This window comes from Xenopus tropicalis, chromosome 7, assembly GCF_000004195.4.
Source record: "Xenopus tropicalis strain Nigerian chromosome 7, UCB_Xtro_10.0, whole genome shotgun sequence".
NCBI lineage: Eukaryota > Metazoa > Chordata > Amphibia > Anura > Pipidae > Xenopus > Xenopus tropicalis.
Genome location: NC_030683.2, coordinates 9,475,340 through 9,492,124, shown reverse-complemented (window position 1 = coordinate 9,492,124; position 16,785 = coordinate 9,475,340). Strand labels below are relative to the sequence as shown.

Genomic DNA, 16,785 nt, shown 5'->3' with positions numbered 1-16,785 from the left:
GCGCTGATCCAGTCCCACGCAGGCCCCTACCTGTTCATTCCTACCCACTCGTGCGCTGATCCAGTCCCACGCAGGCCCCTACCTGTTCATTCCTACCCACTCGTGCGCTGATCCAGTCCCACGCAGGACCCTACCTGTTCATTCCTACCCACTCGTGCGCTGATCCAGTCCCACGCAGGCCCCTACCTGTTCATTCCTACCCACTCCTGCGCTGATCCAGTCCCACGCAGGCCCCTACCTGTTCATTCCTACCCACTCGTGCGCTGATCCAGTCCCAGGCAGGCCCCTACCTGTTCATTCCTACCACTCATGCGCTGATCCAGTCCCATGCAGGACCCTACCTGTTCATTCCTACCCACTCATGCGCTGATCCAGTCCCACGCAGGCCCCTACCTGTTCATTCCTACCCACTCCTGCGCTGATCCAGTCCCACCCAGGCCCCTACCTGTTCATTCCTACCCACTCGTGCGCTGATCCAGTCCCACGCAGGCCCCTACCTGTTCATTCCTACCCACTCATGCGCTGATCCAGTCCCACGCAGGCCCCTACCTGTTCATTCCTACCCACTCGTGCGCTGATCCAGTCCCACGCAGGCCCCTACCTGTTCATTCCTACCCACTCGTGCGCTGATCCAGTCCCACGCAGGCCCCTACCTGTTCATTCCTACCCACTCGTGCGCTGATCCAGTCCCACGCAGGCCCCCTACCTGTTCATTCCTACCCACTCATGCGCTGATCCAGTCCCACGCAGGCCCCTACCTGTTCATTCCTACCCACTCATGCGCTGATCCAGTCCCACGCAGGCCCCTACCTGTTCATTCCTACCCACTCATGCGCTGATCCAGTCCCACGCAGGACCCTACCTGTTCATTCCTACCCACTCGTGCGCCGATCCAGTCCCCACGCAGGCCCCCTACCTGTTCATTCCTACCCACTCGTTGCGCTGATCCAGTCCCACGCAGGCCCCTACCTGTTCATTCCTACCCACTCGTGCGCTGATCCAGTCCCACGCAGGCCCCTACCTGTTCATTCCTACCCACTCGTGCGCTGATCCAGTCCCACGCAGGCCCCTACCTGTTCATTCCTACCCACTCGTGCGCTGATCCAGTCCCACGCAGGCCCCCTACCTGTTCATTCCTACCCACTCGTGCGCTGATCCAGTCCCACGCAGGACCCTACCTGTTCATTCCTACCCACTCGTGCGCTGATCCAGTCCCACGCAGGACCCTACCTGTTCATTCCTACCCACTCGTGCTGATGCAGACACTGGGCAGTTAGTAGTTACTGGAATGAATGAGAGAATGATAGCTGCTACTGTTATTAATAGGCAAAGATGAGACGGCTGTTTCTGTAACTCCCCCCCCCCCCCCCGGGCCAGAACCTGCCATTCATATTCCCATGTGTACAGTAACCCCCAGCGCTTGGTACCAACTGGAACAGTCACAGGGCACTCACTGACCTGCACCCACATGCACACTGTCATACACTCACACACACACACACACACACACATACATACATACACACGAAGACATACAAAGGTACATACAGAGACACGTAGACACAAAAAGATACACACACGCAGGCACATACAAAGATACACACACGCAGGCACATACAAAGATACACACACACAGGCACATACAAAGATACACACGCAGGCACATACAAAGATACACACACACAGGCACATACAAAGATACACACGCAGGCACATACAAAGATACACACACACAGGCACATACAAAGATACACACACACAGGCACATACAAAGATACACACACACAGGCACATACAAAGATACACACACACAGGCACATACAAAGATACACACGCAGGCACATACAAAGATACACACACACAGGCACATACAAAGATACACACACACAGGCACATACAAAGATACACACACACAGGCACATACAAAGATACACACGCAGGCACATACAAAGATACACACACACAGGCACATACAAAGATACACACGCAGGCACATACAAAGATACACACACACAGGCACATACAAAGATACACACACACAGGCACATACAAAGATACACACACACAGGCACATACAAAGATACACACACACAGGCACATACAAAGATACACACGCAGGCACATACAAAGATACACACACACAGGCACATACAAAGATACACACACACAGGCACATACAAAGATACACACACGCAGGCACATACAAAGATACACACACACAGGCACATACAAAGATACACACACGCAGGCACATACAAAGATACACACACACAGGCACATACAAAGATACACACACACAGGCACATACAAAGATACACACGCAGGCACATACAAAGATACACACACACAGGCACATACAAAGATACACACACACAGGCACATACAAAGATACACACACACAGGCACATACAAAGATACACACGCAGGCACATACAAAGATACACACACACAGGCACATACAAAGATACACACACACAGGCACATACAAAGATACACACACACAGGCACATACAAAGATACACACACACAGGCACATACAAAGATACACACAGGCACATACAAAGATACACACGCAGGCACATACAAAGATACACACACACAGGCACATACAAAGATACACACACACAGGCACATACAAAGATACACACGCAGGCACATACAAAGATACACACGCAGGCACATACAAAGATACACACGCAGGCACATACAAAGATACACACACGAGTGTTGTGCCATGAGCTATTGATCCAAGCAGCGATTCCTTTTATTGGCTGATTTAGCAGCTTATGAAGTGCAAGCTTTCCAGACACACACGCGAGAGGCCTACCTCATTAACTTTTATATACAAACACACACACTCACAGTCTTGCCCATTCTGCTAAACAAACACACACATATATGTACCCAGTCACAGCCATTCCCTGTATGTACAGGGACACGTGCACACACAGTTCACTTGTATATACAAGCACACTTATAATTACACGCACAACTTATTCACTTATACAAGCACACATATGTACACACAATCAGGCATACTACCTTCACACATACACACATGCACACACAACTACAGACATTTCTCATTCACTATGTACAAGCTCAGTCACAGGTACTGACTCACTTGTATGTACCAACACACACACGCAAACTCATGTACTTCTTTATGTTAGTGCACACATACGATTCACTCCTAGAGACACACACATACAGTTACATACTCACAAGCTGAAACACAGACACACACACTCTTACACAAATACACACATACCGTTACAAACATACAGACATATAGTTATACACATACCATTACATACAGCTACACACACAGTTGTACAATCACATACATAGACATATAGTTACACACATACCGTTACATACAAACATACAGTTACACACACACAGTTGTACACTCACACACATATAGTTACACACACACACATACAGTTACACAGACACAGTTACACACACACATACAGACATATAGTTACACACATATCGTTACATACAGTTACACACACACACACACAGTTACATACACTTATACACACACATAGTTACACACACACATACATATATATACACACACACACACACACACACCGTTACATAGTTACACACACACAGACATATAGTTACACACACACACCGTTACATACAGACATACAGTTATACACACAGTTACAGAGACACATTTACACACACAGTTACATACAGACATACACTTATACACACACATAGTTACACACACATACATATATATATATACACACACACACACACAGTTACACAGACACAGTTACACACACACATACAGACATATAGTTACACACATACCGTTACATACAGACATAGTTACACACACACAGTTACATACAGACATACACTTATACACACACATAGTTACACACACATACATATATATATATACACACACACACACACAGTTACACAGACACAGTTACACACACACATACAGACATATAGTTACACACATACCGTTACATACAGACATAGTTACACACACACAGTTACATACAGACATACACTTATACACACACATAGTTACACACACACATATATATATATATATATATATACACACACACACACCCCGTTACATACAGACATACAGTTATACACACAGTTACAGAGACACATTTACACACACACAGTTACATACACTTATACACACAGTTACACACACACAGACATAGTTACACACACATAGTTACACAGACAGTTACACACACACACACCCATACAGTTACACACACCCATACAGACACACACATACAGTTACACACACCCATACAGACACACACATACAGTTACACACACCCATACAGACACACACATACAGTTACACACACCCATACAGTTACACACACCCATACAGACACAAACATAGTTACACACACCCATACAGACACACACATACAGTTACACACACCCATACAGACACACACACATACAGTTACACACACCCATACAGACACACACATACAGTTACACACACCCATACAGACACACACATACAGTTACACACACACCCATACAGTTACACACACCCATACAGACACACACACCCATACAGTTACACACACCTACAGACCACACACCCATACAGAACACCATACAGTTACACACACCCATACATAAGACACACACATACAACAGACACACACACATACATACAGACACACACATACAGTTACACACACCCATACAGACACACACATACAGTTACACACACCCATACATACAGACACACACACATACATACAGACACACACACATACAGTTACACACACCCATACAGACACACACATACAGTTACACACACCCATACAGACACACACATACAGTTACACACACCCATACAGACACACACATACAGTTACACACACCCATACAGACACACACATACAGTTACACACACCCATACAGACACACACATACAGTTACACACACACAGAGACTTTCTGTGCCTCTCCAGTCCTGCAGATAAATCCAGCCTCCCCCTTTGTGCTAGAAATTACAGGAAGAGAAGGGGGAGAGCAGGGAGGGAGGGAGAGAGGCGGCTGGGAGAGAGAGACACCTCTGTCACTCTCGTGTCTCCGCCCTGTTCGTTCTCTCTCTGTCTCTCATACACACACACACACACACGGCCACATAGGCTGGGGGAGCCATTTGCACACACACAGGGCCACATAGGCTGGGGGAGCCATTTGCACAGATACAGGGCCACATAGGCTGGGGGAGCCATTTGCACACACACAGGGCCACATAGGCTGGGGGAGCCATTTGCACAGATACAGGGCCACATAGGCTGGGGGAGCCATTTGCACAGATACAGGGCCACATAGGCTGGGGGAGCCATTTGCACAGATACAGGGCCACATAGGCTGGGGGAGCCATTTGCACAGATACAGGGCCACATAGGCTGGGGGAGCCATTTGCACACACACAGGGCCACATAGGCTGGGGGAGCCATTTGCACAGATACAGGGCCACATAGGCTGGGGGAGCCATTTGCACAGATACAGGGCCACATAGGCTGGGGGAGCCATTTGCACACACACACAGGGCCACATAGGCTGGGGGAGCCATTTGCACACACACAGGGCCACATAGGCTGGGGGAGCCATTTGCACACACACAGGGCCACATAGGGGGGATTTGCACAGATACAGGGCCACATAGGCTGGGGCGAGCCATTTGCACACACACAGGGCCACATAGGCTGGGGGAGCCATTTGCACACACACAGGGCCCACATTAGGCTGGGGGAGCCATTTGCACACACACAGGGCCACATAGGCTGGGGGAGCCATTTGCACAGATACAGGGCCACATAGGCTGGGGGAGCCATTTGCACAGATACAGGGCCACATAGGTTGGGGGAGCCATTTGCACACACACACAGGGCCACATAGGCTGGGGGGGAGCCATTTGCACACACACACAGGGCCACATAGGCTGGGGGAGCCATTTGCACACACACACAGGGCCACATAGGCTGGGGGAGCCATTTGCACAGATTACAGGGCCACATAGGCTGGGGGAGCCATTTTGCACAGATACAGGGCCACATAGGCTGGGGAGCCATTTGCACACACACACAGGGCCACATAGGCTGGGGGAGCCATTTGCACACACACACAGGGCCACATAGGCTGGGGGAGCCATTTGCACAGATACAGGGCCACATAGGCTGGGGGAGCCATTTGCACACACACACAGGGCCACATAGGCTGGGGGAGCCATTTGCACAGATACAGGGCCACATAGGCTAGGGGAGCCATTTGCACAGATACAGGGCCACATAGACTGGGGGAGCCATTTGCACACACACACAGGGGCCACATAGGCTGGGGGAGCCATTTGCACACACACAGGGCCACATAGGCTGGGGGAGCCATTTGCACAGATACAGGGCCACATATTCTGGGGAGCCATTTGCACAGATACAGGGCCACATAGGCTGGGGGAGCCATTTGCACACACACAGGGCCACATATTCTGGGGGAGCCATTTGCACACACACAGGGCCACATAGGCTGGGGGAGCCATTTGCACACACACAGGGCCACATAGGCTGGGGGAGCCATTTGCACACACACAGGGCCACATAGGCTGGGGGAGCCATTTGCACACACACAGGGCCACATAGGCTGGGGGAGCCATTTGCACACACAGAGCTGAGGGAGAACTTTCCCCACCAGCTATGAAATCGCTCAGAAGTCTGTCTCCTACCCCCTCCCCCCCTCACTCTCTCTCCCTTTCTGACTGTCTGGCTCTCTCTCCCCCCTCACATCTAATGGGAAGAGCAGGAGAGGGAGGAATGAGAGAGAGAGGAGGGAAGGGACAGACAGAGGCAAGAGAGGGCGGTGCCCGGGGAGGGGGAGGAGCCAGCAGGAGGGGGAGGGAGGGAGCAGTGCAGGAGGGAGGGGGGCAGAGGAGGTAAAAAATTTTCCTCTTTTGTAGGATTTTCTCTGCACAACGGATTAAAAAAAAAGAGAAAAAGAAAAAAAATCTTATTTCCCCCCTTGTCGCCTGTTCGGCTGTGCGGCCGCTTCCCCCCCCCTCTATTCCCCCCTATTCCCCCCCTCGCCCTGAGGCACAATGCTCCGCTCCGGCTTCCCTACCCGTCTGCCGCCGCCGCCTGGCCCCGGACTGACAGCCTCTCCCCGCCTGCCTCTCTAACGCACCTACCGGAGACTTACGGGACCGGACTCCCTCCCTTGTTAGGTGGGTGACTCCGCGCTGCATCGCGATCCTTCTGCTACACAATCGCACAGACTCACACGGATGTACCCACACACGTATGCACTCACTCTCACACTCACTCACACACTCACTCACACACTCACATGCGTGTATATGCTCCCTGCCGGGAACTGACAGTGTGACATGGGCGCCTATACCTACTGATCATGCACTCACACTCATACTCACTCACATACACTCACACTCATACTCACTCACATACACTCACACTCATACTCACATTCACTCACATACACACTCACTCACATACACACTCACTCACATACACACTCACTCACATACACACTCACTCACATACACATACACACACTCACATACACACTCACATACACACTCACATACACATACACATACACACTCACATACACATACACTCACTCACATACACACTCACTCACATACACATACACATACACACTCACATACACACTCACTCACATACACATACACACTCACATACACACACACTCACATACACACACACACACTCACATACACACATACACACACTCATACACACACTCACATACACACACTCACATACACACACTCACATACACACACTCACACACACACACACACACACACACACACACACACACACACACACACTCACACACACTCACATACACACACTCACATACACACACACTCACACACACTCACATACACACACACACACACACACACACTCACACACACTCACATACACACACTCACATACACACACACTCACATACACATACACTCACATACACACACTCACTCACATACACATACACTCACACTCACACCCCCCCTCCTGTGGGGATGACTTGCCCCCCTGTAGCGCTAACATACCCAGCTGCGCAGTACAGAGAGGGAGAAGGGGAGGCTGGGGAGGGATAGAGCAATGAGCCAGATGTGGCCCCTAACCCCCAGAGCTTGCACTTCAGTGTGTGGGTAGGAGGCTGAATGTCTAACCTGTGGAGCTTGCACTTAATTCACTGAAACCTATTGGCAGAAACTTTGTGTGACTCTGCTGTGTTAGTATTGATGGCAAAATGTCAAGCTGTCAGTCCTGGCGCTGATGTGAACTACAACCCCCAGCATTGTCATCCCCCCCAGTGATGCTAGCAGCTGCTGTGAACTACAACTCCCAGCAACCTCAGCCTCCCCCTCAGGGATGCTAGCAGCTGCTGCTAACTACAACTCCCAGCAACCTCAGCCCCCCCGAGGGATATTAGCTGCTGCTGTGAACTACAACTCCCAGCAACCTCAGCCCCCCCGAGGGATATTAGCTGCTGCTGTGAACTACAACTCCCAGCAACCTCAGCCCCCCCTCAGGGATGCTAGCAGCTGCTATGACCTACAACTCCCAGCAACCTCAGCCCCCCCAGTGATGCTAGCAGCTGCTATGACCTACAACTCCCAGCAACCTCAGCCCCCCAGTGATGCTAGCTGCTGCTGTGAACTACAACTCCCAGCAACCTCAGCCCCCCCCTCAGGGATGCTAGCAGCTGCTGTGAATTACAACTCCCAGCAACCTCAGCCCCCCCGAGGGATATTAGCTGCTGCTGTGAACTACAACTCCCAGCAACCTCAGCCCCCCCTCAGGGATGCTAGCAGCTGCTGTGAACTACAACTCCCAGAAACCTCAGCCCCCCCCCTCAGGGATGCTAGCAGCTGCTGTGAATTACAACTCCCAGCAACCTCAGCCCCCCCAAGGGATATTAGCTGCTGCTGTGAACCACAACTCCCAGCAACCTCAGCCCCCCCGAGGGATATTAGCTGCTGCTGTGAACTACAACTCCCAGCAACCTCAGCCCCCCCGAGGGATATTCACTGCTGCTGTGAACTACAACTCCCAGCAACCTCAGCGCCCCCCCCCCCCCAGTGATGCTAGCTGCTGCTGTGAACTACAACTCCCAGCATCGTCATCCCAGCACCCTCACTGAGGGGATGCTAGAAGTTGTAGCCCTTGGCTTCTGGAAGGCACAAGTGGGCCCAGTGTGGGGATTCTGAGATGCTGTTGGAGTACGATGAAGACATTGTTGGGGGTTCTCCTTGCTATTTGGGGGTTCTGATGCGTCCAGTGGGGGGGGACTGGTGTGGGTTATTTTGTGCTGGTTCTGCTGCATCGCTTCTGGCCATGGTGGGGGAGTCGTGCTGTTACATATGGATATAGTGGTGCCCGCTGGTGGGTGCAGATGGGTATTTATTGGGCAGCACTGGAGCTTTGCTGGGGGGGGACAGTATTACTAACAGTATTACTAACACTATATATAACATTATGCTTTAATATGCCACTAGCTCTGGGCATTGCAATGATATGCAGTAGGGCAGGGTGCCCATGTGTAGGTGCTACAGTGCCAGAGGGCAGTACCTGTGCAGGTGAGGTGCCAGTCTGCGCATGGAAGTGGCACACTGAGAGGCCCGTACGTGCCGGCGTGACAAACAATGGTATATTTAGGCGGCGTATTCCCTGCCGTACGGCCTGGGAGAATTACACAAGTCACCGAGGAGTTCCCTGACTCAATTGCAGGCCCGGTGCCTTTCTATACAGCTCACAGGGCTCCAAGGTGACTTCTAATATCCTTTATCATGTTCAGTAGGGGGTGTGTGTCGCGCACGGGAGGCCGATTTGGCCAAAGCAAAGTGGATTTATTAGTAATGTGAGACTTTTTATGGAATTCTGGGGCCACATGATAGGACTAGGCCTGGAGCCGTATCCCTCTGTACCCCCCCCCATGTATGTGGTTATTTAGGCTGATTGGGTGAAAGTCTTTACATTTCTACAAATTTGTATAAAGGAAAAGGTTTCAGTGGGCTGGGCCTAAAGGCAATGGCAACCGGGCCGGCTCTGCGCAAGAAAATCCTCATCATACTAACAATAACTGTTAGTATGATATAGAGGATGCTATTCTGAGACAAGTTGCAATTGGTCTGTATTTTGTATTATTTGCGGTTTTGGAATTATTTAGCTTCTTGTTCAGCCGCTCTCCAGTTTGGAATTTCAGCAGCTATCTGGTTGCTAGGGTCCAATTTAACCTAGCAACCAGGCAGTGATTTGTAAGAAAGACAGGAATATAAATAGGTGAGGGCCTGAATAGAAAGATAAATAATAACTAGTAACAATAACATTGTAGCCTCACAGATCAATGGTGTTTTTGACTGCCGGGGTCAGTGACCCCCATATGAAAGCTGGAGAGAGTCAGAAGAAGAAGGCAAATAATTCAAAAACTATACAGGATAAGAAATGGCACAGTAAACGGGCCATACACAGGCCAATAAACCTGCAGAGACTACAGAGAGGCATTGCCTTCACCCCTCACCCAGCCCAAAACTGGTGGGGCTGATACCTACTGTAACTGCCCCAGAATGATCACACGTGGGAAAGGGATTCTCTTAGAACTATATATGGGCCAATAGGTAGAGAGGGGCAGATTTGGTCTGTCTGTGTATGGGCACCTTTAGTAGATCCCACACAAGCAACCAAGAATTCTAATGAACTGTATACAGGTATGGGATCTATTATCCAGAATTCTTGGAACTTGGGAATAAGGGATAATGTACCCCCTACTGTAAATGATAAGGATATTAGCAGTCACTGAGGGGTTCTGTGCCCCCCATATAAAGGCACAAGGCTGCAGGCTGAGTTATACAGGGAACTCTGAGTATCACTCATGTATTATAAGGGATAATGTACCCCCTACTGTAAATGATAAGGATATTAGCAGTCACTGAGGGGTTCTGTGCCCCCCATATAAAGGCACAAGGCTGCAGGCTGAGTTATACAGGGAACTCTGAGTATCACTCATGTATTATAAGGGGTAATGTACCCCCTACTGTAAATGATAAGGATATTTGCAGTCACTGAGGGGTTCTGTGCCCATATAAAGGCACAAGGCTGCAGGCTGAGTTATACAGGGAACTCTGAGTATCACTCATGTATTATAAGGGATAATGTACCCCCTACTGTAAATGATAAGGATATTAGCAGTCACTGAGGGGTTCTGTGCCCATATAAAGGCACAAGGCTGCAGGCTGAGTTATACAGGGAACTCTGAGTATCACTCATGTATTATAAGGGATAATGTACCCCCTACTGTAAATGATAAGGATATTAGCAGTCACTGAGGGGTTCTGTGCCCATATAAAGGCACAAGGCTGCAGGCTGAGTTATACAGGGAACTCTGAGTATCACTCATGTATTATAAGGGATAATGTACCCCCTACTGTAAATGATAAGGATATTAGCAGTCACTGAGGGGTTCTGTGCCCATATAAAGGCACAAGGCTGCAGGCTGAGTTATACAGGGAACTCTGAGTATCACTCATGTATTATAAGGGATAATGTACCCCCTACTGTAAATGATAAGGATATTAGCAGTCACTGAGGGGTTCTGTGCCCATATAAAGGCACAAGGCTGCAGGCTGAGTTATACAGGGAACTCTGAGTATCACTCATGTATTATAAGGGATAATGTACCCCCTACTGTAAATGATAAGGATATTAGCAGTCACTGAGGGGTTCTGTGCCCCCCATATAAAGGCACAAGGCTGCAGGCTGAGTTATACAGGGAACTCTGAGTATCACTCATGTATTATAAGGGATAATGTACCCCCTACTGTAAATGATAAGGATATTAGCAGTCACTGAGGGGTTCTGTGCCCATATAAAGGCACAAGGCTGCAGGCTGAGTTATACAGGGAACTCTGAGTATCACTCATGTATTATAAGGGATAATGTACCCCCTACTGTAAATGATAAGGATATTAGCAGTAACTTTTTACTTGTATATTCTGCCTGTATACGGTCAGCTTTGCCAATTAAAAGTATGTACTTAGAGAGTGTGTGCTATATAGCAATTAATTAGCCTGGTGTGATCCATCAGGTCCCTTAATCAAAATTGCTTACCCTCTCAGACATGCATTCAAACATGTCCCCATGACAACAATCCCTAAAAAAAAGCAGGATTGCAGGCCAGGCCCCCCCTGAAGATAGCGCCCCCATGCGTTCAGTGGAACTTACCTATCTTCGTGATCCTCCAGCGATGCCGCTTCTGTTGGGTACTGACGTCATGTACGCTCGGGGCGCTCGTGCGTACGGACACCGGTATTGGGGTATGCAAAAAATTGACATCATTTTTTTTTTAAAAAAACGGTATTCGGTATGAGGCGGTATACCAAATCACGTGACACAGGTGTCATTACCATATAATATGACCACGTTATGTAGCGCCTCTGGGCCATTGCTCAATAGCAGAATAATACTGTATATGAGATGCTGAATGGGCACAAAGGCCCCTCCCCGAACTCCCATTCTGTTGAGTTGTCTGTATTTATAGCCGCACACCTTACCCCGCCCATCTCTGATGTCACCCAAGGGGGCGGAGCAGACTATAAATACAGACAGCTGGGGAGGAAGTGGGGCATATTAAGGTTGCAAAGGATGAAGTAATATTTAGGGGTCCCACAGAAACCATTGATTTCTGAATTGTAACCTGCGCTTCATTATATATATATATATATGAGTATTAAAGTTAATGGTGATATTTATCATCTCAATTTTTAGACATGACGTGACTTTGTCATGTGTCTTGATAGATTGACTTATATGTGTTTTAAAATTATATTTCACTATGAGTTTTGCCATGTGGCTTACTACACTGATATATATGGGATATGTCTTAGTCTATGTATTAGCATGAGTTTAGATGAGTATTGAAGTTAATGGTGATATTTATAAACTCAATTTTTAGATATGACATGTGACTTTGTCATGTGTCCTGATAGATTGACTTATATGTGTTTTAAAATTATATTTCACTATGAGCTTTGCCATGTGGCTTACTACATTGATATATATGGGATATGCCCTAGTTTATGTATTATCATGAGTCTAGATGTTTGATAATTATTTTATTTTTGATCATATGGGGATTTTTTAAGTGCCTGGTATTTGATTACACTTAGCACATGTTATTGAATGGGTTCATGTTGTATAAACACTGATTGGATACTGCGGGTTTTTAACCTGGCACTTCACTTCCTGTTTATCATCCTGATGACGATCCTGTGGTGATCGAAACGCGTTGATGGTATGCTGAAATAAATCACTGACCTGATTGATGCTGTAGCTGTGAGTGCTTTCTACTGTTGAGTTTGAGATATATATATATATATATATATATATATAAATATATATGTGGGATGAAAACCTCACTGCCTGTGATTTCTTACTGAACAAAGCCAATAGCAGGGCAGGCACCAAGCAGCACGAGGCCTTTGGCCCCCAATTAAACCTGGAATATGCTCTAGAACTGATCCCCTAGTAACAGTACGGATTGTTCCCCATGCTAAGTACCCCAGCACCGAGCAGACTCTCGCGCTAGCTGGCCTGAGTTATAGCCAATATTAGCATTTGTTTTTAAAAATTGCACGTTTTTCGGCACTGATTTAGGCCATTTACATAATCGACTATAAATCTCCTAAGTGTCAGTGCAAACGAGCGCACTAATAATTTCATGTAAAATAGTATTTATCACTATGAATGTATTGTTAATGTAATTATGGCCAATGAATTAATCAGTAATTATTTTTTACATGATATAAATTCTCAATAAACACTGACAATTCATTTCTAAGTATCATTACTTACTGCTCATGTTACACCAATTACGCCAATTTAAGGGTTTAATAGAAACACAGCGGTTTTGTTTTTTGTGTGTTATAAAATGGCAAATTCTAAGCAACTTTTCAATTGGTCTTCATTATTTATTTCTTATAGTTCCTTGATTGTAAGCTCTTTTGGGCAGGGCTCTCTTCCCCTCTTGTATCGGTTATTGATTGCTTTATATGTTACTCTGTATGTCCCATGTATGTAACCCACTTATTGTACAGCGCTGCGGGATATGTTGGCGCTTTATAAATAAATGTTAATAATAATAGTTTTTGAATTATTTGCCTACTCTTTGTAGCCGAAGAACTATTGCTCAGTGAGGCTACAATGTTATTATTATTATGACTTTATATAACTTTCTTTACTATTCAGCCCCTCTCCTATTCATATACCAGTCTCTCATCCAAACCACTCTGTGGTTGCTAAGGTAACTTGGACCCTAGCAACCAAATAGCTGCTGAAACTCCATACTGGAGAGCTTCTGAACTGAAAATGAAATAACTAAAGAACTACAAATAATAAAAAATGAAGACCAATCGCAAATTGTCTCAGAATATTACTCTCTACATCATACTCAAAGCTAATTTTAATGTGAACAACCCGTTTAAGATTTGTTACATGAAAGGCGAGGGACTGTTTCCCTAGGCTGGCATAGCTTGGCATCCCCCAACTGCCTCTTATCTCTGTGGAGGATCTGATGGCTGCCATTTTATTATAGGTAACATTGAAAGCTGGAAAGAGTCAAAAGGCAAATAATTAGAAAATAATGAATAATGAAGACCAATTGAAAAGTTGCTTAGACCTGGCCATTGTATAACATACTAAAAGTTAACTCAAAGGTGAACAACCCCTTTAGTGTACAGGCACTTTGTTGGAGTCCATGTAACGTCTGGCTATTTGCCGGGTAATCACTTCCCATCATAGCTCATGTAATCTCTGTGTTTAATATACTTATATTATCTTACATCAGCCCCATGATAGAAAAATAAGCACCTCTCATACAGAACACTTTATGGCCAAACCAGACTTGCTGATAAGATTTCCTCCTCACCCCGGTACATGTATGGGACCTGTTATCCAGAATGTTCGGGAGCTGGGGTTTTCCGGATAAGGGATCTTTCTGTAACTTGGATCTCGATACTTTATATACTAAAAAATCATTTAAAAATGAAATAAACCCAATAGGACTGTTCTGCCCCCAATAAGGGGTAATTATATCTTAGTTGGGATCAAGTACAGGTACTGTTTTATTATTACAGAGAAAAGGGAATCATTTAACCATTAAATAAACCCAATAGGGCTGTTCTGCCCCAATAAGGGGTAATTATATCTTAGTTGGGATCAAGTACAGGTACTGTTTTATTATTACAGAGAAAAGGGAATCATTTAACCATTAAATAAACCCAATAGGGCTGTTCTGCCCTAATAAGGGGTAATTATATCTTAGTTGGGATCAAGTACAGGTACTGTTTTATTATTACAGAGAAAAGGGAATCATTTAACCATTAAATAAACCCAATAGGGCTGTTCTGCCCCAATAAGGGGTAATTATATCTTAGTTGGGATCAAGTACAGGTACTGTTTTATTATTACAGAGAAAAGGGAATCATTTAACCATTAAATAAACCCAATAGGAATCATTTAACCAAATCCAAAACCTTCTGAAAAAGGCTGAATCTTGACCAAATACCGAACTGAATCCTGGATTCAGTGCATCCCTAAAATAAAATACCCCCTGTTGTAAAAAAAATGAGGATATTAGAAGTCACCTTGGAATTCCATGAACTGTACAAAACCACTCCGCCTTCGGTCTTGTATGTTTATACGGTCATGGGACTCCTCTGTGACTATTTTACAATAGAAGGTACTTTATTCACTATATAATATACAGTTTGGTAATTTCCCTGTGAAATCAATCTGTAAATTATATCCTCATAAACGGTGCTTAGTGATGTCATCAGTTATAATCGGACTCGCTAAAACTTGTGTATTATCATAAGTAATGCCTTCGGCCTTGTGCTTTTATATGGCCATGGAACTTCTCGGTGGCTTATAATATCCCTATATGTTACAATAGGGGGTACTTTATTCACTATATATTATAAGGAACTCTTCGGGGGCTTATAATATCCCTATATGTTACAATAGGGGGCACTTTATTCACTATATATTATAAGGAACTCCTCGGTGGCTTATAATATCCCTATATGTTACAATAGGGGGCACTTTATTCACTATATATTATAAGGAACTCCTCGGGGGATATAATATCCCTATATGTTACAATAGGGGGTACTTTATTCACTATATATTATAAGGAACTCCTCGGGGGCTTATAATATCCCTATATGTTACAATAGGGGGTACTTTATTCACTATATATTATAAGGAACTCCTCGGGGGATATAATATCCCTATATGTTACAATAGGGGGCACTTTATTCACTATATATTATAAGGAACTCCTCGGTGGCTTATAATATCCCTATATGTTACAATAGGGGGCACTTTATTCACTATATATTATAAGGAACTCCTCGGGGGATATAATATCCCTATATGTTACAATAGGGGGCACTTTATTCACTATATATTATAAGGAACTCCTCGGTGGCTTATAATATCCCTATATGTTACAATAGGGGGCACTTTATTCACTATATATTATAAGGAACTCCTCGGGGGATATAATATCCCTATATGTTACAATAGGGGGTACTTTATTCACTATATATTATAAGGAACTCCTCGGGGGCTTATAATATCCCTATATGTTACAATAGGGGGTACTTTATTCACTATATATTATAAGGAACTCCTCTGTGACT

The 16,785-nt window shown here is 45.9% G+C and overlaps 1 protein-coding gene across 2 annotated transcripts in view; it reads left to right on the top strand.

Moving 5' to 3' along the window:
- The first annotated feature begins 6,941 nt into the window (after positions 1-6,941).
- Positions 6,942-16,785, top strand: part of atn1 (atrophin 1) — a 31,961-nt gene continuing 22,117 nt past the window's right edge. For both annotated transcript variants that reach the window (XM_002941218.5, XM_031905440.1), the window contains exon 1: positions 6,942-7,254. The gene's annotated coding sequence lies outside the window, so the exon portion shown is untranslated. The remainder of the gene's footprint in view (positions 7,255-16,785) is intronic.